The sequence below is a fragment of the Pseudophryne corroboree genome, chromosome 6 (assembly GCF_028390025.1).
Source record: "Pseudophryne corroboree isolate aPseCor3 chromosome 6, aPseCor3.hap2, whole genome shotgun sequence".
Classification (NCBI taxonomy): domain Eukaryota; kingdom Metazoa; phylum Chordata; class Amphibia; order Anura; family Myobatrachidae; genus Pseudophryne; species Pseudophryne corroboree.
In genome coordinates this window covers 719936987-719960844 of record NC_086449.1, presented here as the reverse complement: position 1 = coordinate 719960844, position 23858 = coordinate 719936987, and the positions used below count along the sequence as shown (strand labels likewise).

The window sequence follows — 23858 nt, the reverse complement described above, 5'->3', positions numbered from 1 at the left end:
ATCTTATATATCACCTTATCACATTGTGCAGCGACACTTATCTTATATATCACCTTATCACATTGTGCAGCGACACTTATCTTATATATCACCTTATCACATTGTGCAGCGACACTTATCTTATATATCACCTTATCACATTGTGCAGCAACACTTATCTTATATATCACCTTATCACATTGTGCAGCAACACTTATCTTATATATCACCTTATCACAGTGGGCCTAATTCAGACCTATTCGCTCGCTAGGGTTTTTTTGCAGTCCTGCGTTCGCAAAGTCACCGCCCATGGGGGAGTGTATTTTCGCTTTGCAAGTGTGCGAAAGCATGTGTAGTAGAGCTGTACAAACAGATTTTGTGCAGTCTCTGCGCAGCCCAGGACTTACTCAGCCGCTGCGATCACATCAGCCTGTCCGGCACCGGAATTGACGTCAGGAACCCTCCCTGCAAACGCATGGACATGCCTGCGTTTTTCCAACCACTCCCAGAAAACGGTCAATTGACACCCACAAACGGCTTCTTCCCGTCAATCTCCTTGCGAACGGCCGTGCGAATAGATTCTTCGCACAAACCCATCGCTGAGCGGCGATCCGCTTTGTACCCGTGCGACGAGCCTGCGCACTGCGGTGCATACGCATGCGCAGTTTAGACCTGATCACCCGGTGTACGAAAACGCAGCTTAGCAATCAGGTCTGAATTAGGCCCAGTGTGCAGCAACACTTAACTTATATATCACCTTATCACAGTGTGCAGCGACACTTATCATATATATATCACCTTATCAGTGTGTGGAGTGACACTTATCCTATATATCACCTTATCACAGAGTGCTGCAACACTTATCCTATATATCAGTGGTTCTCAACCTCGGTCCTCAAGTACCCCCAACAGTTCATGTTTTGCAGGTCACCGAGCAGTTGAAAAGGTGTATTCATTATTCACTGACACATTTTAAAAGACCCACAGGTGGAGCAAATGATTCCACTTTCAATCCTGTGAGGAGACCTGGAAAACATGAACTGTTGGGGTTACTTGAGGACCGAGGTTGGGAACCACTGCTATATATCACCTTATCACAGAGTGCAGTTACACTTATCTTATATGTCACCTTATCAGGGCGTGCAGTGACACTTATATATCACCTTATCACAGAGTGCAGTCACACTTATCCTATATATAACCTTATCACAGAGTGCAGCGACACTTATCTTATATATCACCTTATCACAGTGTGCAGCGACACTTATCCTATATATCACCTTATCAGTGTGCAGCGACACTTATCTTATATATCACCTTATCACAGTGTGCAGTTACACTTATCTTATATGTCACCTTATCAGGGCGTGCAGTGACACTTATATATCACCTTATCACAGAGTGCAGCGACACTTATCCTATATATCACCTTATCACAGAGTGTAGCGACACTTATCTTATATATCACCTTATCACAGTGTGCAGCGACACTTATCCTATATATCACCTTATCAGTGTGCAGCGACACTTATCTTATATATCACCTTATCACAGTGTGCAGCGACACTTATCCTATATATCACCTTATCACAGAGTGCAGTGACACTTATCTTATATGTCACCTTATCAGGGAGTGCAGTGACACTTATCTTATATATCACCTTATCTCAGAGTGCAGTCACACTTATCCTATATATCACCTTATCACAGTGTGCAGCGACACTTATCCTATATATCACCTTATCACAGTGTGCAGCAACACTTATCCTTTATATCACCTTATCACAGTGTGCAGCGACACTTATCCTATATATCACCTTATCACAGTGTGCAGCGACACTTATCCTATATATAACCTTATCAGTGTGCAGCGACACTTATCTTATATATCACCTTATCACAGTGTGCAGAAACACTTATCCTATATATCCCCTTATCACAGTGTGTAGCGACACTTATCTTATATATCACCTTATCACGAGATCTGTCATGCCAGAAGTTGATCCCATATTACATGTTGTTATCTCAGTGTGTAGGATACCAGAAGCATATTGTTACATGAAATGCTGTTCCAGAAGTATATCCAATGTCACCTACTCAAAAGGAGTGTAACGCTAAATGCCAAAGTGTACCCATGTGTCACCATGCACTATCTCAGCCCTTCATCCCACCCCCTACAGGTATATCACCTTCAGTGCAAAGTACTGTACCTCCTGCATAGTTTGAATAAAATGAGCAACAGACACTGCGCAGTGTGTATCAATTTACTATTATGCCACCAGCTTACAGTATGGGCCAATGCTAAGTGGCAATGGTAAAGTTATAATAAGATTTTACTTACCGATAAATCTATTTCTCGTAGTCCGTAGTGGATGCTGGGGACTCCGTCAGGACCATGGGGATTAGCGGCTCCGCAGGAGACAGGGCACAAAAAGTAAGCTTTTAGGATCACATGGTGTGTACTGGCTCCTCCCCCTATGACCCTCCTCCAAGCCTCAGTTAGGTACTGTGCCCGGACGAGCGTACACAATAAGGAAGGATCTTGAATCCCGGGTAAGACTCATACCAGCCACACCAATCACACCGTACAACCTGTGATTTGAACCCAGTTAACAGTATGATAACAACGAAGGAGCCTCTGAAAAGATGGCCCACAACAATAACAACCCGATTTTTGTAACAATAATTATGTACAAGTAATGCAGACAATCCGCACTTGGGATGGGCGCCCAGCATCCACTACGGACTACGAGAAATAGATTTATCGGTAAGTAAAATCTTATTTTCTCTAACGTCCTAGTGGATGCTGGGGACTCCGTCAGGACCATGGGGATTATACCAAAGCTCCCAAACGGGCGGGAGAGTGCGGATGACTCTGCAGCACCGAATAAGAGAAACTCCAGGTCCTCCTCAGCCAGGGTATCAAATTTGTAGAATTTTACAAACGTGTTCCCCCCTGACCACGTAGCTGCTCGGCAAAGTTGTAAAGCCGAGACCCCTCGGGCAGCCGCCCAAGATGAGCCCACCTTCCTTGTGGAATGGGCATTTACAGATTTTGGCTGTGGCAGGCCTGCCACAGAATGTGCAAGCTGAATTGTACCACAAATCCAACGAGCAATAGTCTGCTTAGAAGCAGGAGCACCCAGCTTTTTGGGTGCATACAATATAAACAGCAAGTCAGACTTTCTGACTCCAGCCGTCCTGGAATTATATATATATATATATATATATATTTTCAGGGCCCTGACAACGTCTAGCAACTTGGAGTCCTCCAAGTCCCTAGTAGCCGCAGGCACCACAATAGGTTGTTTCAGGTGAAACGCTGACACCACCTTAGGAAGAAACTGGGGACAAGTCCGCAGTTCTGCCCTGTCCGAATGGAAAATTAAATATGGGCTTTTGTAAGACAAAGCCGCCAATTCTGACAATCGCCTGGCCGAGGCCAGGGCCAACAGCATGGTCACTTTCCATGTGAGATATTTCAAATCCACAGATTTGAGCGGTTCAAACCAATATGATTTGAGGAATCCCAACACTACGTTGAGATCCCACGGTGCCACTGGAGGCACAAAAGGGGCTGTATATGCAATACTCCCTTGACAAACTTCTGGACTTCAGGAACCGAAGCCAATTCTTTCTGGAAGAAAATCTACAGGGCCGAAACTTGAACCTTAATGGACCCCAATTTGAGGCTCATAGACACTCCTGTTTGCAGGAAGTGCAGAAATCGACCTAGTTGACATTTCTTCGTGGGGCCTTCCTGGCCTCACCCACGCAACATATTTTCACCACATGTGGTGATAACGTTGTGCGGTCACCTCCTTCCTGGCTTTGACCAGGGTAGGTATGACCTCTTCCGAAATGCCTTTTCCCTTAGGATCCGGCGTTCAACCGCCATGCCGTCAAACGCAGCCGCGGTAAGTCTTGGAACAGACATGGTACTTGCTGAAGCAAGTCCCTTCTTAGCTCCCGAGGCCATTAGTCCTCTGTGAGCATCTCTTGAAGTTCCGGGTACCAAGTCCCTCTTGGCCAATCCGGAGCCACGAGTATAGTTCTTACTCCTCTACGTCTTATAATTCTCAATACCTTGGTTATGAGAAGCAGAGGAGGGAACACCTACACCGACTGTTACACCCACGGTGTTACCAGGACGTCCACAGCTATCGCCTGAAGGTCTCGTGACCTGGCGCAATACCTGTCCCGTTTTTTGTTCGGGCGGGACGCCATCATGTCCACCTTTGGTCTTTCCCAACGGTTCACAATCATGCGGAAAACTTCCCGATGAAGTTCCCACTCTCCCGGGTGGAGGTCGTGCCTGCTGAGGAAGTCTGCTTCCCAGTCGTCCACTCCCGGAATGAACACTGCTGACAGTGCTATCACATGATTTTCCGCCTAGCGAAAAATCCTTGCAGTTTTGCCACTGCCCTCCTGCTTCTTGTGCCGCCCTTTCTGTTTACGTGGGCGACTGCCGTGATGTTATCCCACTGGATCAATACCGGCTGACCTTGAAGCAGAGGTCTTGCTAAGCTTAGAGCATTATAAATTTGCTCTTAGCTCCAGTATATTTATGTGGGGAGAATTCTCCAGACTTGATCACACTCCCTGGAAATTTTTTCCCTGTGTGACTGCTCCCCAGCCTCTCAGGCTGGCCTCCGTGGTCACCAGCATCCAATCCTGAATGCCGAATCTACGGCCCTCTAGAAGATGAGCACTCTGTAATCACCACAGGAGAGACACCCTTGTCCTTGGATATAGGGTTATCCGCTGATGCATCTGAAGATGCGATCCGGACCATTTGTCCAGCAGATCCCACTGAAGAGTTCTTGCGTGAAATCTGCCGAATGGAATCGCTTCGTAATAAGCCACCATTTTTACCAGGACTCTTGTGCAATGATGCACTGACACTTTTCCTGGTTTTAGGAGGATCCCGATTAGCTCGGATAACTCCCTGGCTTTCTCCTCTGGGAGAAACACCTTTTTCTGGACTGTGTCCAGAATCATCCCTAGGACCAGCAGACGTGTCGTCGGAACAACTGCGGTTTTGGAATATTTAGAATCCACCCGTGCTGTCGTAGAACTACTTGAGATAGTGCTACTCCGACCTCCAACTGTTCTCTGGACCTTGTTCTTATCAGGAGGTCGTCCATTTTCTTTGAAGACGAATCCTCATTTCGGTCATTACCTTGGTAAGGACCCGGGGTGCCTTGGACAATCCAACGGCATCGTCTGAAACTGATAGTGACAGTTCTGTACCACGAACTTGAGGTACCCTTGGTGAGAAAGGCAAATTTTGGGACATGGAGGTAAGCATCCCTGATGTCCCGGGACACCATATAGTCCCCTTCTTCCCGGTTCGCTATCACTGCTCTGAGTGACTGCATCTGGATTTGTACCTTTGTAAGTGTTCAAATATTTCAGATAAGGAATAGGTCTCACCTAGCCTTCTGGCTTCAGTACCACCATATAGTGTGGAATAATACCCCTTTGTAGGAGGGGTAATTTTATTATCACCTGCTGGGAATACAGCTTGTGAATTGTTTTCAATACTGCCTCCCTGTCGGAGGGAGACATTGGTACAGCAGACTACAGGAACCTGCGAGGGGGAAACGTCTCGACATTCCAATCTGTACCCCTTGGATACTACTTGTAGGATCCAGGGGTCCTGTACGGTCCCAGCGTCATGCTGAGAACTTGGTAGAAGTGGAGGGCTTCTGTTCCTGGGAATGGGCTGCCTGCTGCAGTCTTCTTCCCTTTCCTCTATCCCTGGGCAGATATGACTCTTATAGGGATGAAAGGACTGAGGCTGAAAAGACGGTGTCTTTTTCTGCAGAGATGTGACTTAGGGTAAAAAACGGTGGATTTTCCAGCAGTTGCCGTGGCCACCAGGTCCCATGGACCGACCCCAAATAATTCCTCCCCTTTATACGGCAATACATCTTTGTGCCGTTTGGAATCTGCATCACCTGACCACTGTCGTGTCCATAAACATCTTCTTGCAGATATGGACATCGCATTTACTCTTGATGCCAGAGTGCAAATATCCCTCTGCGCATCTCGCATATATAGAAATGCATCCTTTAAATGCTCTTATAGTCAATAAAATACTGTCCCTGTCAAGGGTATCAATATTTTTAGTCAGGGAATCCGACCAAGCCACCTCAGCTCTGCACATCCAGGCTGAGGCGATCGCTGGTCGCAGTATAACACCAGCATGTGTGTGTATACTTTTTAGGATATTTTCCAGCCTCCTATCAGCTGGCTCCTTAAGTACGGCCCTATCTGTAGATGGTACCGCCACTTGTTCTGATAAGCATGTGAGCGCCTTATCCACCCTAAGGGGTGTTTCCCAACGCGCCCTAACTTCTGGCGGGAAAGGGTATACCGCCAATAATTTTCTATCGGGGGAAACCCACGCATCTCACACACTTCATTTAATTTATCTGATTCAGGAAAAACTACAGGTAGTTTTTTCACATCCCACATAATACCCTTTTTTGTGGTACTTGTAGTATCAGAAATATGTAACACCTCCTTCATTGCCCTTAACGTGTGGCCCTAAAGGAAAATACGTTTGTTTCTTCACCGTCGACACTGAAATCAGTGTCCGTGTCTGGGTCTGTGTCGACCGACTGAGGTAAATGGGCGTTTTACAGCCCCTGACGGTGTTTGAGACGCCTGGACAGGTACTAATTTGTTCGCCGGCCGTCTCATGTCGTCAACCGGCTTGCAGCGTGTTGACATTATCACGTAATTCCATAATTAAGCCATCCATTCCGGTGTCGACTCCCTAGAGAGTGACATCACCATTACAGGCAATTTGCTCCGCCTCCTCACCAACATTTTCCTCATACATGTCGACACACACGTACCGACATACAGCACACACATAGGGAATGCTCTGATAGAGGACAGGACCCACTAGCCCTTTGGGGAGACAGAGGGAGAGTTTGCCAGCACACACCAAAACGCTATAATTATACAGGGACAACCTTTATATAAGTGTTCCTCCCTTATAGCATTTTAATATATATTCATATCGCCAAATCAGTGCCCCCCCTCTCTGTTTTAACCCTGTTTCTGTAGTGCAGTGCAGGGGAGAGCATGGGAGCCTTCCCACCAGCATTTCTGTGAGGGAAAATGGCGCTGTGTGCTGAGGAGAATAGGCCCCGCCCCCTTTTCGGCGGGCTTCTTCTCCGGAGTCTGTGATATCTGGCAGGGGTTAAATACATCCATATAGCCTCAAGGGCTATATGTGATGTATTTTTCGCCATACAGGTATTATACATTGCTGCCCAGGGCGCCCCCCCCCGCGCCCTGCACCCTCCGTGACCGCTGTGTGAAGTGTGCTGACAACAATGGCGCACAGCTGCAGTGCTGTGCGCTACCTGATGAAGACTGAAAGTCTTCTGCCGCCTGGTTCCGGACCTCTTCAATCTTCAGCATCTGCAAGGGGGGTCGGCGGCGCGGCTCCGGGACGAACCCCAGGGCGAGACCTGTGTTCCGACTCCCTCTGGAGCTAATGGTGTCCAGTAGCCTAAGAAGCCAATCCATCCTGCACGCAGGTGAGTTCACTTCTCTCCCCTAAGTCCCTCGATGCAGTGAGCCTGTTGCCAGCAGGACTCACTGAAAATAAAGAACCTAAAAACTTTTTCTAAGCAACTCTTTAAGAGAGCCACCTAGATTGCACCCTGCTCGGACGGGCACAAAAACCTAACTGGGGCTTGGAGGAGGGTCATAGGGGGAGGAGCCAGTACACACCATGTGATCCTAAAAGCTTACTTTTTGTGCCCTGTCTCCTGCGGAGCCGCTAATCCCCATGGTCCTGACGGAGTCCCCAGCATCCACTAGGACGTTAGAGAAAAAGAGGTTGATATACTACAGTTCTTGGATAAATACAATTTAGTGTGCTTTTATTAAATTATGAGACCTTTCTTATTTACATCCCATTGAAGGGGTGGTCTTCTGGTTGCCGACGGCTGACCTCCCGGCGCCCATTGAAGTAAGGATCCACTTTCCTGTCTGTCACTTCACTGAAAGGTGTGCAGTGCAAAAATAAGAATTTACTTACCGATAATTCTATTTCTCATAGTCCGTAGTGGATGCTGGGGACTCCGAAAGGACCATGGGGAATAGCGGCTCCGCAGGAGACTGGGCACAAAAGTAAAAAGCTTTAGGACTACCTGGTGTGCACTGGCTCCTCCCCCTATGACCCTCCTCCAAGCCTCAGTTAGGATACTGTGCCCGGACGAGCGTACACAATAAGGAAGGATTTTGAATCCCGGGTAAGACTCATACCAGCCACACCAATCACACCGTACAACTTGTGATCTGAACCCAGTTAACAGCATGATAACAGAAGGAGCCTCTGAAAAGATGGCTCACAACAACAATAACCCGATTTTTGTAACAATAACTATGTACAAGTAATGCAGACAATCCGCACTTGGGATGGGCGCCCAGCATCCACTACGGACTATGAGAAATAGAATTATCGGTAAGTAAATTCTTATTTTCTCTAACGTCCTAGTGGATGCTGGGGACTCCGAAAGGACCATGGGGATTATACCAAAGCTCCCAAACGGGCGGGAGAGTGCGGATGACTCTGCAGCACCGAATGAGAGAACTCCAGGTCCTCCTCAGCCAGGGTATCAAATTTGTAGAATTTAGCAAACGTGTTTGCCCCTGACCAAGTAGCTGCTCGGCAAAGTTGTAAAGCCGAGACCCCTCGGGCAGCCGCCCAAGATGAGCCCACTTTCCGTGTGGAATGGGCTTTTACAGATTTTGGCTGTGGCAGGCCTGCCACAGAATGTGCAAGCTGAATTGTACTACAAATCCAACGAGCAATCGTCTGCTTAGAAGCAGGAGCACCCAGCTTGTTGGGTGCATACAGGATAAACAGCGAATCAGATTTTCTGACTCCAGCCGTCCTGGAAACATATATTTTCAGGGCCCTGACTACGTCCAGCAACTTGGAATCCTCCAAGTCCCTAGTAGCCGCAGGCACCACAATAGGCTGGTTTAAGTGAAAAGCTGAAACCACCTTAGGGAGAAATTGAGGACGAGTCCTCAATTCTGCCCTGTCCGTATGAAAAATTAGGTAAGGGCTTTTATAGGATAAAGCCGCCAATTCTGAGACACGCCTGGCTGAAGCCAGGGCTAACAGCATTACCACTTTCCATGTGAGATATTTTAAGTCCACAGTGGTGAGTGGTTCAAACCAATGTAATTTTAGGAATCCCAAAACTACATTGAGATCCCAAGGTGCCACTGGAGGCACAAAAGGAGGCTGTATATGCAGTACTCCCTTGACAAACGTCTGAACTCCAGGAACAGAAGCCAGTTCTTTTTGGAAGAATATTGACAGGGCCGAAATTTGAACCTTAATGGACCCCAATTTGAGGCCCCTTGACAGTCCTGTTTGCAGGAAATGCAGGAAACGACCCAGTTGAAATTCCTCTGTAGGGGCCTTCCTGGCCTTGCACCACGCAACATATTTACGCCAAATACGGTGATAATGTTGTACGGTTACATCCTTCCTGGCTTTGATCAGGGTAGGGATGACTTCATCCGGAATGCCTTTTTCCTTCAGGATCCGGCGTTCAACCGCCCTGCCGTCAAACGCAGCCGCGGTAAGTCTTGGAACAGACATGGTCCCTGCTGGAGCAGGTCCTTTCTTAGAGGTAGAGGCCACGGGTCTTCCGTGAGCATCTCTTGAATTTCCGGGTACCAAGTCCTTCTTGGCCAATCCGGAGCCATGAGTATAGTCTTTACTCCTCTCCTTCTTATGATTCTCAGTACTTTTGGTATGAGAGGAAGAGGAGGGAACACATACACTGACTGGTACACCCACGGTGTTACCAGAGCGTCCACAGCTATTGCCTGAGGGTCCCTTGACCTGGCGCAATATCGGTCCAGTTTTTTGTTGAGGCGGGACGCCATCATGTCCACCTTTGGTTTTTCCCAACGGTTCACAATCATGTGGAAGACTTCTGGGTGAAGTCCCCACTCCCCCGGGTGAAGATCATGTCTGCTGAGGAAGTCTGCTTCCCAGTTGTCCACTCCCGGAATGAACACTGCTGACAGTGCTATCACATGATTCTCCGCCCAGCGAAGAATCCTTGCCACTTCCATCATTGCCCTCCTGCTTCTTGTGCCGCCCTGTCTGTTTACGTGGGCGACTGCCGTGATGTTGTCCGACTGGATCAACACCGGCTGACCCTGAAGCAGAGGTCTTGCCTGACTTAGGGCATTGTAAATGGCCCTTAGTTCCAGGATATTTATGTGAAGTGACGTTTCCATGCTTGACCACAAGCCCTGGAAATTTCTTCCCTGTGTGACTGCTCCCCAGCCTCTCAGGCTGGCATCCGTGGTCACCAGGACCCAATCCTGAATGCCGAATCTGCGGCCCTCTAGGAGATGAGCACTCTGTAACCACCACAGGAGAGACACCCTTGTCCTTGGAGACAGGGTTATCCGCTGATGCATTTGAAGATGCGATCCGGACCATTTGTCCAGCAGATCCCACTAAAAAGTTCTTGCGTGGAATCTGCCGAATGGAATCGCTTCGTAAGAAGCCACCATCTTTCCCAGGACCCTTGTGCATTGATGTACTGACACTTGGCCTGGTCTTAGGAGGTTCCTGACTAGGTCGGATAACTCCTTGGCCTTCTCCTCCGGGAGAAACACCTTTTTCTGTACTGTGTCCAGAATCATCCCTAGGAACAGCAGACGTGTCGTCGGAATCAGCTGCGATTTTGGAATATTTAGAATCCATCCGTGCTGTCGTAGTACTACTTGAGATGGTGCTACTCCGACCTCTAACTGTTCTCTGGACCTTGCCCTTATCAGGAGATCGTCCAAGTAAGGGATAATTAAGACGCCTTTTCTTCGAAGAAGAATCATCATTTCGGCCATTACCTTGGTAAAGACCCGGGGTGCCTTGGACAATCCAAACGGCAGCGTCTGAAACTGATAGTGACAGTTCTGTACCACAAACCTGAGGTACCCTTGGTGAGAAGGGCAAATTGGGACATGGAGGTAAGCATCCTTGATGTCCAGAGACACCATATAGTCCCCTTCTTCCAGGTTCGCTATCACTGCTCTGAGTGACTCCATCTTGAACTTGAACCTTTTTATGTAAGTGTTCAAGGATTTCACATTTAAAATGGGTCTCACCGAGCCGTCCGGCTTCGGTACCACAAACAGCGTGGAATAATACCCCTTTCCCTGTTGTAGGAGGGGTACCTTGATTATCACCTGCTGGGAATACAGCTTGTGAATGGCTTCCAATACCGCCTCCCTGTCGGGGGGAGACGTTGGTAAAGCAGACTTCAGGAACCGGCGAGGGGGAGACGTCTCGAATTCCAATTTGTACCCCTGAGATACTACCTGCAGGATCCAGGGGTCCACTTGCGAGTGAGCCCACTGCGCGCTGAAATTCTTGAGACGGGCCCCCACCGTGCCTGAGTCCGCTTGTAAGGCCCCAGCGTCATGCTGAGGACTTGGCAGAAGCGGGGGAGGGCTTCTGTTCGTGGGAAGAGGCTGTCTGCTGCAGTCTTTTTCCCCTTCCTCTGCCCCGGGGCAGATATGAGTGGCCTTTTGCCCGCTTGCCCTTATGGGGACGAAAGGACTGAGCCTGAAAAGACGGTATCTTTTTCTGCTGCGAGGTGACTTGGGGTAAAAAGGTGGATTTTTCAGCCGTTGCCGTGGCCACCAGGTCCGATAGACCGACCCCAAATAACTCCTCCCCTTTATACGGCAATACTTCCATATGCCGTTTGGAATCCGCATCCCCTGACCACTGTCGCATCTATAATCCTCTTCTGGCAGAAATGGACATCGCACTTACTCTTGATGCCAGAGTGCAAATATCCCTCTGTGCATCTCGCATATATAGAAATGCATCCTTTAAATGCTCTATAGTCAATAATATATTGTCCCTGTCCAGGGTATCAATATTTTCAGTCAGGGAATCCGACCAAGCCACCCCAGCACTGCACATCCAGGCTGAGGCGATTGCTGGTCGCAGTATAATACCAGTATGTGTGTATATACTTTTAAGGATATTTTCCAGCTTCCTATCAGCTGGTTCCTTGAGGGCGGCCGTATCAGGGGACGGTAACGCCACTTGTTTTGATAAGCGTGTGAGCGCCTTATCTACGCTAGGGGGTGTTTCCCAACGCGCCCTAACCTCTGGCGGGAAAGGGTATAATGCCAATAACTTTTTAGAAATTAGCAGTTTTTTATCGGGGGAAACCCACGCTCCTCATTTAATTCATCTGATTCGGGAAAAACTACGGGTAGTTTTTTCACACCCCACATAATACCCTTTTTTGTGGTACTTGTAGTATCAGAAATGTTCAAAACCTCCTTCATTGCCGTGATCATGTAACGTGTGGCCCTACTGGAAAATACGTTTGTTTCCTCACCGTCGACACTGGAGTCAGTGTCCGTGTCTGAGGTAACGGGCGCTTTAGAGCCCCTGACGGTGTTTGAGACGCCTGTACAGGTATTAACTGATTTGCCGGCTGTCTCATGTCGTCAACAGTCTTTTGTAAAGTGCTGACACTATCACGTAATTCTTTCCATAAGACCATCCAGTCAGGTGTCGACTCCCTAGGGGGTGACATCACTAACACAGGCAATTGCTCCGCCTCCACACCATTTTCCTCCTCATACATGTCGACACAACGTACCGACACACAGCACACACACAGGGAATGCTCTGATAGAGGACAGGACCCCACTAGCCCTTTGGGGAGACAGAGGGAGAGTTTGCCAGCACACACCAGAGCGCTATATATATACAGGGATAACCTTATATAAGTGTTTTTCCCTAATATAGCTGCTGTATATATTTATATGCCAATTTAGTGCCCCCCCTCTCTTGTTTTACCCTGTTTCTGTAGTGCAGGACTGCAGGGGAGAGTCAGGGAGCCTTCCTCCAACGGAGCTGTGAGGAAAAAATGGCGCCAGTGTGCTGAGGAGATAGGCTCCGCCCCTTTTTCGGCGGCCTTTCTCCCGCTTTTTTATGTAAAAATAGGCAGGGGTTAAATACATCCATATAGCCCAGGAGCTATATGTGATGTATTTTTTGCCAAAAAATAAGATTTTACTTACCGATAAATCTATTTCTCGTAGTCCGTAGTGGATGCTGGGACTCCGTAAGGACCACAGGGGGAATAGCGGCTCCGCAGGAGACAGGGCACAAAATAAAAGCTTGAGATATCAGGTGGTGTGCACTGGCTCCTCCCCCTATGACCCTCCTCCAAGCCAGTTAGGATACTGTGCCCGGACGAGCGTACATAATAAGGAAGGATATTGAATCCCGGGTAAGACTCATACCAGCCACACCAATCACACCGTACAACTCGTGATCTGAACCCAGTTAACAGTATGATAAATTTAAAGGAGCCTCTGAAAGGATGGCTCAACAATAATAACCCGAATTTTTTGTAACAATAACTATATACAAGTATTGCAGACAATCCGCACTAGGGATGGGCGCCCAGCATCCACTACGGACTACGAGAAATAGATTTATCGGTAAGTAAAATCTTATTTTCTCTAACGTCCTAAGTGGATGCTGGGACTCCGTAAGGACCATGGGGATTATACCAAAGCTCCCAAACGGGCGGGAGAGTGCGGATGACTCTGCAGCACCGAATGAGAGAACTCCAGGTCCTCCTCAGCCAGGGTATCAAATTTGTAGAATTTAGCAAACGTGTTTGCCCCTGACCAAGTAGCTGCTCGGCAAAGTTGTAAAGCCGAGACCCCTCGGGCAGCCGCCCAAGATGAGCCCACTTTCCTTGTGGAATGGGCTTTTACTGATTTTGGCTGTGGCAATCCTGCCACGGAATGTGCAAGCTGAATTGTACTACAAATCCAACGAGCAATCGTCTGCTTTGAAGCAGGAGCACCCAGCTTGTTGGGTGCATACAGGATAAACAGCGAGTCAGTTTTCCTGACTCCAGCCGTCCTGGAAACATATATTTTCAAGGCCCTGACAACGTCCAGCAACTTAGAGTCCTCTAAGTCCCTAGTAGCCGCAGGTACCACAATAGGTTGGTTCATGTGAAATGCAGAAACCACCTTAGGTAGAAATTGAGGACGAGTCCTCAATTCCGCCCTGTCAGAATGAAAATTTAGGTAAGGGCTTTTACATGATAAAGCCGCCAATTCTGACACACGCCTAGCTGAAGCCAAGGCCAACAGCATCGACACCTTCCACGTGAGATATTTTAAATCTACCGTAGACAATGGTTCAAACCAGTGTGATTTTAGAAATCTCAACACAACATTGAGATCCCAAGGTGCCACTGGAGGCACAAAAGGAGGCTGTATGTGCAGCACCCCTTTCACAAATGTCTGAACTTCAGGTACTGAAGCCAGTTCTTTCTGGAAGAATATCGACAGGGTCGAAATTTGAACCTTAATGGACCCTAATTTTAGGCCCATAGACAGTCCTGTTTGCAGGAAATGCAAGAAACGACCCAGTTGAAATTCCTGTGTAGGGGCCTTCTTGGCCTCACACCACACAACATATTTACGCCAAATGCGGTGATAATGTTTTGCGGTTACTTCCTTTCTGGCTTTTACCAGAGTAGGGATGACTTCTTCTGGAATGCCCTTGTCCTTCAGGATCCGGCGTTCAACCGCCATGCCGTCAAACGCAGCCGCGGTAAGTCTTGGAACAGACAAGGCCCCTGCAGTAGCAGGTCCTGTCTTAGAGGTAAAGGCCACGGTTCGTCCGTGAGCATCTCTTGAAGTTCCGGGTACCAAGACCTTCTTGGCCAATCCGGAACCACGAGTATAGTTCTTACTCCTCTCCTTCTTATGATTCTCAATACTTTCGGTATGAGGGGCAGAGGAGGGAATACATACACTGACTGGTACACCCACGGCGTTACCAGAGCGTCCACTGCTATTGCCTGAGGGTCCCTTGACCTGGCGCAATATCTGTCCAGTTTTTTGTTTAGACGTGACGCCATCATGTCCACCTTTGGTCTTTCCCAACGGTTTACAATTTGGTGGAAGACTTCTGGGTGAAGTCCCCACTCTCCCGGGTGAAGGTCGTGTCTGCTGAGGAAGTCTGCTTCCCAGTTGTCCACTCCCGGAATGAACACTGCTGACAGTGCTATCACATGATTTTCCGCCCAGCGAAGAATCCTTGCAGTTTCTGCCATTGCCCTCCTGCTTCTCGTGCCGCCCTGTCTGTTTATGTGGGCGACTGACGTGATGTTGTCCGACTGGATCAACACCGCCTGACCCTGAAGCAGAGGTTTTGCTTGAATTAAGGCATTGTAAATGGCCCTTAGTTCTAGAATGTTTATATGAAGAGATGTTTCCATGCTTGACCACAAGCCCTGGAAATTCCTTCCCTGTGTGACTGCTCCCCAGCCTCTCAGGCTGGCATCCGTGGTTACCAGGATCCAATCCTGAATGCCAAATCTGCGGCCCTCTAGTAGATGAGCCCTCTGAAGCCACCACAGGAGAGACACCCTTGTCCTTGGCGACAGGGTTATCCGTTGATGCATCTGAAGATGCGATCCGGACCATTTTCCCAGTAGATCCCACTGAAAAGTTCTTGCATGGAATCTTCCGAATGGAATCGCTTCGTAAGAAGCCACCATTTTTCCCAGGACCCTTGTGCACTGATGCACTGAGACCTGTCCTGGTTTTAGGAGGTTCCTGACTAGCTCGGATAACTCCCTGGCCTTCTCCTCCGGGAGAAACACCTTCTTCTGGACTGTGTCCAGAATCATTCCTAAGAACAGTAGACGTGTCGTTGGAATCAGCTGCGATTTTGGAATATTTAGAATCCATCCGTGCTGACTTAGCACTACCTGAGATAGTGCCACTCCGACTTCTAACTGTTCCTTGGTTCTTGCCCTTATCAGGAGATCGTCCAAGTAAGGGATAATTAAGATGCCTTTTCTTCGTAGAAGAATCATCATTTCGGCCATTACCTTGGTAAAGACCCGAGGCGCCGTGGACAATCCAAACGGCAGCGTCTGAAACTGATAATGACAGTTTTGTACTACAAACCTGAGGTACCCTTGGTGAGAAGGATATATTGGGACGTGGAGATAAGCATCCTTGATGTCCAGCGACACCATATAGTCCCCCTCTTCCAGGTTCGCTATCACCGCTCTGAGTGACTCCATCTTGAATTTGAACCTTTTTATGTAAGTGTTCAAAGATTTTAGATTTAATATTGGTCTCACCGAGCCGTCCGGCTTCGGTACCACAAATAGTGTGGAATAATACCCCTTCCCCTGTTGTAAGAGGGGTACCTTGATTATCACCTGCTGGGAGTACAGCTTGTGAATGGCTTCCAGAACTGCCTCCCTGTCGGAGGGAGACTTTGGTAAAGCAGACTTCAGGAACCGATGAGGAGGAAACGCCTCGAATTCCAGTTTGTACCCCTGTGATACTACCTGTAGAATCCAGGGATCCACTTGCGAGTGAGCCCACTGCGCGTTGAAATACTTGAGACGGGCCCCCACCGTGTCTGAGTCTGCTTGTAAAGCCCCAGCGTCATGCTGAAGACTTGGCAGAAGCAGGGGAGGGCTTCTGCTCCTGGGAAGCGGCTGCATGGTGCTGCCTTTTTCCTCTTCCTCTGCCCTTGGGCAGAAAAGAGTGACCTTTTGCTCGCTTGTACTTATGGGAACGAAAGGACTGAGTTTGAAAAGACTGTGTCTTTTTCTGTTGATGTGAAGTAACCTGGGGTAAAAAGGTGGATTTTCCAGCCGTTGCCGTGGCCACCAGGTCTGTTAGACCAGCCCCAAATAACTCCTCCCCCTTATACGGCAATACTTCCATGTGCCGTTTGGAATCTGCGTCCCCTGACCACTGTCTGGTCCATAATGCTCTTCTGGCAGAGATGGACATTGCGCTTACTCTTGATGCCAGGGTACAAATATCCCTCTGCGCATCACGCATATATAGCAATGCATCCTTTAAATGTTCTATAGTTAACAGAATATTGTCCCTATCCAGGGTATCAATATTCTCAGTCAGGGAATCCGCCCATGCGACTCCAGCACTGCACATCCAGGCTGATGCGATTGCTGGTCGCAGTATAACACCAGTATGTGTGTATATACTTTTCAGGATATTTTCCAGCCTCCTATCAGCTGGTTCTTTGAGGGTGGCCGTATCAGGGGACGGTAACGCTACTTGTTTAGATAAACGTGTGAGCGCCTTATCTACCCTAGGGGGTGTTTCCCACCGTGCCCTAACCTCTGGCGGGAAAGGGTATAGTGCTAATAACTTATTAGAAATTAGCTGTTTTTTATCGGGGGAAACCCACGCTTTATCACACACCTCATTTATTTCCTCAGACTCACGAAAAACTATTGGCAGTTTTTTCACACCCCACATAATACCCGCCTTTGAGGTATTTGTAGTGTCAGAAAGGTTTAATGCCTCTTTCATTGCCGTGATCATGTAACGTGTGGCCCTACTGGACATTACGTTTGTCTCGTCACCGTCGACACTAGATTCAGTATCTGTATCTGGATCCGTGTCGACCCACTGAGGTAGCGGCCGTTTTAGGGCCCCTGAGGGTGTCTGAGACGCCTGAACAGGCACTAATTGATTTGCCGGCTTTCTCATGTCGTCAACAGTTTTTTGTAAATTGCTGACATTATCACTTAATTGCTTAAACACAATCATCCAGTCAGGTGTCGACTCCCTAGGGGGTGACATCACTAACACAGGCAACTGCTCCTCCTCCACCTCATTTTCCTCCTCATACATGTCGACACACGCGTACCGACACACAGCACACACACCGGGAATGCTCTGATAGAGGACAGGACCCCACTTAGCCCTTTGGAGAGACAGAGGGAGAGTCTGCCAGCACACACCCAGCGCTATATATATACAGGGATAACCTTATATAAGTGTTAATCCCTTATAGCTGCTGTTAATCTAGTTATTTGCTGCCAAAATGCCCCCCCTTCTCTTTTTTACCCTGAATCAGATGCAGTACTGCAGGGGAGAATCAGGGAGCCGTCCTTCCAGCGGAGCTGTGAGGGAATAATGGCGCCAGTGTGCTGAGGAGATAGGCCCCGCCCCTTCACGACGTCCTTAACTCCCGCTTTTTTGTGTAAAATGGCAGGGGGAAAAATACATCCATATAGCCCTGGAGCTATATGTGATGTATTCCTTTTGCCAGCTAAGGTATATGTGTGTTATATTGCGTCTCAGGGCGCTCCCCCCCAGCGCCCTGCACCCTCAGTGACCGGAGTGTGAAGTGTGCTGAGAGCAATGGCGCACAGCTGCGGTGCTGTGCGCTACCTTAGTCTTGAAGACAGGATGTCTTCTGCCGCCGCTTTCACCGGACCTTCGTCTCTTCTGGCTCTGTAAGGGGGACGGCGGCGCGGCTCCGGTGACCCATCCAGGCTGAACCTGTGATCGTCCCTCTGGAGCTAACGTCCAGTAGCCTAAGAAGCCCAATCCACTCTGCACTCAGGTGAGTTCGCTTCTTCTCCCCTTAGTCCCACGATGCAGTGAGCCTGTTGCCAGCAGGACTCACTGAAAATAAAAAAACCTAACTAAACTTTTATTCTAAGCAGCTCTGGAGAGCTACCTAGTTTGCACCCTTCTCGGCCGGGCACAAAAATCTAACTGGCTTGGAGGAGGGTCATAGGGGGAGGAGCCAGTGCACACCACCTGATATCTCAAGCTTTTATTTTGTGCCCTGTCTCCTGCGGAGCCGCTATTCCCCCTGTGGTCCTTACGGAGTCCCAGCATCCACTTAGGACGTTAGAGAAAAGGTGTTTTTATTGCGTCTCAGGGCGCCCCCCCCCCAGCGCCCTGCACCCTCAGTGACCGGAGTGTGAAGTGTGCTGAGAGCAATGGCGCACAGCTGCGGTGCTGTGCGCTACCTTGTTGAAGACAGGACGTCTTCTGCCGCCGATTTTCCGGACCTCTTCAGTCTTCTGGCTCTGTAAGGGGGACGGCGGCGCGGCTCCGGGACCCATCCATGGCTGGGCCTGTGATCGTCCCTCTGGAGCTAATGTCCAGTAGCCTAAGAAGCCCAATCCACTCTGCACGCAGGTGAGTTCGCTTCTTCTCCCCTTAGTCCCTCGATGCAGTGAGCCTGTTGCCAGCAGGTCTCACTGAAAATAAAAAAAACCTATTTAAACTTTTACTCTAAGCAGCTCAGGAGAGCCACCTAGATTGCACCCTTCTCGTTCGGGCACAAAATCTTAACTGAGGCTTGGAGGAGGGTCATAGGGGGAGGAGCCAGTGCACACCAGCTAGTCCTAAAGCTTTTTACTTTTGTGCCCAGTCTCCTGCGGAGCCGCTATTCCCCATGGTCCTTTCGGAGTCCCCAGCATCCACTAGGACGTTAGAGAAATGTGTGTTAGCTTAGCCAAACATCATTTGCATTTATTTACGTGAGCAATAAGTGTACAATGCCGAATGCACAAATGGGGAATAGCTCACATTACATTTTATCAAGTTATAGGTTTATATCATTGCTTGAGCCATATAGCAATTGCAATTACAAAATATCAACAGTTGCTCCTAACCCTATAGTAACCGTTCTTCCTTGGTTCCCTAAAGATCAGACTGGCGCCTGGGATGCACTAAATGGCTTGACTTCAACTTTATGACCATGGCAACATGAGTGCAGGGCTGGACTGTCAGAATATCAGTCTTTTATTCCTCAATCACTTTAATGGACTTTTTATATTTTATTTAAATAATTGGATCATTTTATTCTCAAACTATTACTGACTGTTACAACTATCGTTAAGTGATAGATAGATAGATAGATAGATAGATAGATAGATAGATAGATAGATAGATAGATAGATAGATAGATAGATAGATAGATAGACAGACAGACGGATGGACATACAGACAGACAAACAGATAGACAGAGAGATAGACAGATAGACAGATAGATAGATAGATAGATAGATAGATAGATAGATAGATAGATAGATAGATAGATAGACAGACGGATGGACATACAGACAGACAGACAAACAGATAGACAGAGAGAGATAGACAGATAGATAGATAGATAGATAGATAGATAGATAGATAGATAGATAGATAGATAGATAGATAGATAGACAGACAGAGACAGATAGATAGATAGATAGATAGATAGATAGATAGATAGATAGATAGATAGATAGATAGATAGACAATTTTACAATGAATTTAGTATGCACGGCTACAAACAATTCAGAATAGCAACTCATTATAATATACAGGTGTTGTTATTGTAAATGTAGGAGCTAAACAGCCAATAGAAATGTTTATTCACAGACTTATGCAAGAGATCCAATAAATACACAACTTTTGCATGAACACAGGGACATATGGGTCTGGGACCAAACTAAAACAACGTTTATACATATACAGTATGTGACATTGCAGTTTACAGATTATAATAACCAGACTATGTACCACAGGTATTACAGTGACAGACTGTAATTATGGAGGATTAGGGGATGCCATGTACAGAGAGGGAAGGCTGTGAATAATAAGATGGAGGCTGGTAGGAGCATTGGCCCTCATTCCGAGTTGTTCGCTCGGTATTTTTCATCGCATCGCAGTGAAAATCCGCTTAGTACGCATGCGCAATGTTCGCACTGCGACTGCGCCAAGTAACTTTACTATGAAGAAAGTAATTTTACTCACGGCTTTTTCTTCGCTCCGGCGATCGTAATGTGATTGACAGGAAATGGGTGTTACTGGGCGGAAACACGGCGTTTCAGGGGCGTGTGGCTGAAAACGCTACCGTTTCCGGAAAAAACGCAGGAGTGGCCGGAGAAACGGTGGGAGTGCCTGGGCGAACGCTGGGTGTGTTTGTGACGTCAACCAGGAACGACAAGCACTGAAATGATCGCACAGGCAGAGTAAGTCTGGAGCTACTCAGAAACTGCTAAGTAGTTAGTAATCGCAATATTGCGAATACATCGGTCGCAATTTTAAGAAGCTAAGATTCACTCCCAGTAGGCGGCGGCTTAGCGTGTGTAACTCTGCTAAATTCGCCTTGCGACCGATCAACTCGGAATGAGGGCCTATGTGTATGGTGCCAGCCCCTCAGTACCAGCAACAGGAATGATGAATACAGGGATAGCACAGCTCATGGATACACAGGCTGACAGCCATGATCAGCAGCCACATCATCAGGAGGGGTGTTTGCATCTGTCACAGATCAGTGTCTGCATTAGATAGAGATATACCTCAGGCCTGGGCTGCTTACCTCGCCCGCGGGTGTGCACTGTGCTGGACTGGAGCCCGGCCGGTGGGTGGCTGTTAGATGCTGCGGATGTGAGAGGGGAGAGCAGTGAGCTCAGCAGCGGCAGCAGAGCTAAGCCCGGCCCTTCCTGTACGAGCACCTGCTGCTGCTGCTGCTGCTGCACGGCCCATCACATGCACTGTAATTATTATTACACCAATATTACTGCTAGTACTGTCTGCGCCAGGAGCTAGCAACACCACACCGGCAACATTGGGGCAGGAGATGGGCAAATACCGCTGGTACATAGAAAACACTTGTGCAGGGGGCATTGGCTTGGTACACAGATAACACTGGGGTAGGGGGCACTGGCTGGCCTGGTACACAGATAACACTGGGGCAGAGGGCACTGGCCTGGTACACAGATAGCACTGGGGCAGGGGGCACTGTCCTGGTACACGGATAACACTGGGGCTGGGGGCACTGGCCTGGTACACAGATAACACTGAGGCAGAGGGCACTGACCTGGTACACAGATAACACTGGGGCAGGGGGCACTGGCCTGCTGGTAGACAGATAACACTGGGGCAGGGGGCACAGGCCTTGTACACAGATAACACTGGGGCAGTAGGCATTGGCTTGGCACACAGATAACACAGGGGCAGTGGGCACTGGCTGGCCTGGCACACAGATACCACTGGGGCAGGGGGCACTGGCCTGCTGGTACACAGATAGCACTGGGGCAGGGGGCACTGGCCTGGTACACAGATAACACTGGGGCAGGGGCACTGGCTTGGTACACAGATAACACTGTGGCAGGGTGCACTGGCCTGGTACACAGATAACACTGGGGCAGGGGCACTGGCTTGGTACACAGATAACACTGGAGTAGGGGGCACTGGCCCGGTACACTTACACAGATAACACTGGGGCAAGGGCACTGACCTGGTACACAGATAACACTAGGGCAGGGGGCACTGGCCTGCTGGTACACAGATAACACTGTGGCAGGGGGCACTGGCCTGCTGGTACACAGATAACACTGGGGCAGGGGGCACTGGCCTGCTGGTACACAGATAACACTGGAGTAGGGGGCACTGGCCTGGTACACTTACACAGATAGCACTGGGGCAGTGGGCACTGGCCTGCTGGTACACAGATAGCACTGGGGCAGTGGGCACTGGCCTGCTGGTACACAGATAACACTGTGGCAGGGGGCACTGGCCTGGTACACAGATAACACTGGGGCAGGTGCACTGGCTTGGTACACAGATAACACTGGAGTAGGGGGCACTGGCCTGCTGGTACACAGATAGCACTGGAGTAGGGGGCACTGGCCTGGTACACTTACACAGATAGCACTGGGGCAGGGGGCACTGGCCTGCTGGTACACAGATAGCACTGGGGCAGGGGGCACTGGCCTGGTACACAGATAACACTGTGGCAGGGGGCACTGGCCTGGGACACAGATAACACTGGGGCAGGGGCACTGGCTTGGTACACAGATAACACTGGAGTAGGGGGCACTGGCCTGGTATTTAGATAATACTGAGACAATAAATGGGCAAACACTGGCCTGGAACACACAATACAGCCAGTAGATTGGCAATCACTGGTACACTGACAACAGTGAGCCAGGGGCATGGCATACACCGGCCTGGTACACAGATACCTTGGCACAGTGACTGGACAAACTCTGGCCTGGTACATAGACAATACTGAGCCTGCTTGGTAGCTAGTGCTGGGCAGAGGCAGCTGTCTAATTACTAGTAATAGAGGATTTACCACGTATTCAATGGGCAGCAGATGCCTCTCTGAAATCAGCAACAGTGGTGGCTGTATTAAGTGCCCACTGGCTTGATGATAAACTGCAACAATCTATTTCAGCTACTACTGATAGCACATAGAGGAATGTGTTCATTAGCAGAATATTAATATGTTAATGAGTAATATGCTCCATGTATAAGGTCTGTAGTGAGGGGTGTCCGGTGCATTGGGCTGCGATGAGGTAATAATCTCCTATGAAAAGCATTTACAGTGCACATAAGAGAAAATCTGAATAATGCCAGTGGGAGGGAAAGGATCCGGTTACTGAAATACAGCAGCAGCACCATGATGTCACTTACCAGGATCAGCAGCAGCAGCAGCAGCTCATCATGGTCCTTGTGCTGTGTGCAGGAGGATGCTGAGGGCTCTGGTGCAGGTGTCTGCTGCTTGTCCTCTCTGCATTTATATATTCTCTGCTAATATCCTTGTGGGTATTCAGTGGCTGCTGCGTCCCATCACCCAGCACTCTCTCCTCTGATCGTCTTGTCTGTCTCTTTCTCTCCTCCCCTCTCTCCCACCCCCTCACAAAAGGTTCAACATGGCTGCAGCAGATGGGAAGTGCTGTGCAGAATTGATGCTTCCCCCACCCACCCCTCACAGGCACCAGCATCCTCTAGTACTGTGCACAGGTCAGATCATGGCCAGTATAACACATCCAGCATTTTGTCTATGTGCAGCAGATTAGATAGTTAGGGGCCCATTTATCAATCAGTATTTGCGGCTATCTGTATGCTGGTTAGACACAAATATTGAGTATCCTCTAAATGTATGAAGGAGGAATCACAGCAGATACCGTAAATGGCCCCTCTGCATGGCGGTCAGCCTGCGCAGTAGC

At 48.7% G+C, this 23858-nt stretch overlaps 1 protein-coding gene across 4 annotated transcripts in view; it reads right to left on the bottom strand.

The window, feature by feature from the left end:
* Positions 1 to 23531, bottom strand: part of CYFIP2 (cytoplasmic FMR1 interacting protein 2) — a 147457-nt gene extending 123926 nt beyond the window's left edge. For 3 of the 4 annotated variants that reach the window (XM_063928384.1, XM_063928387.1, XM_063928386.1), the window contains exon 1: positions 23323 to 23531. The gene's annotated coding sequence lies outside the window, so the exon portion shown is untranslated. Of the gene's footprint in view, positions 1 to 21220; positions 21334 to 23322 lie in introns of those variants that run through there. The other variant, XM_063928385.1, reaches the window with a different exon arrangement.
* Between the last annotated feature and the right edge of the window lie 327 nt (positions 23532 to 23858).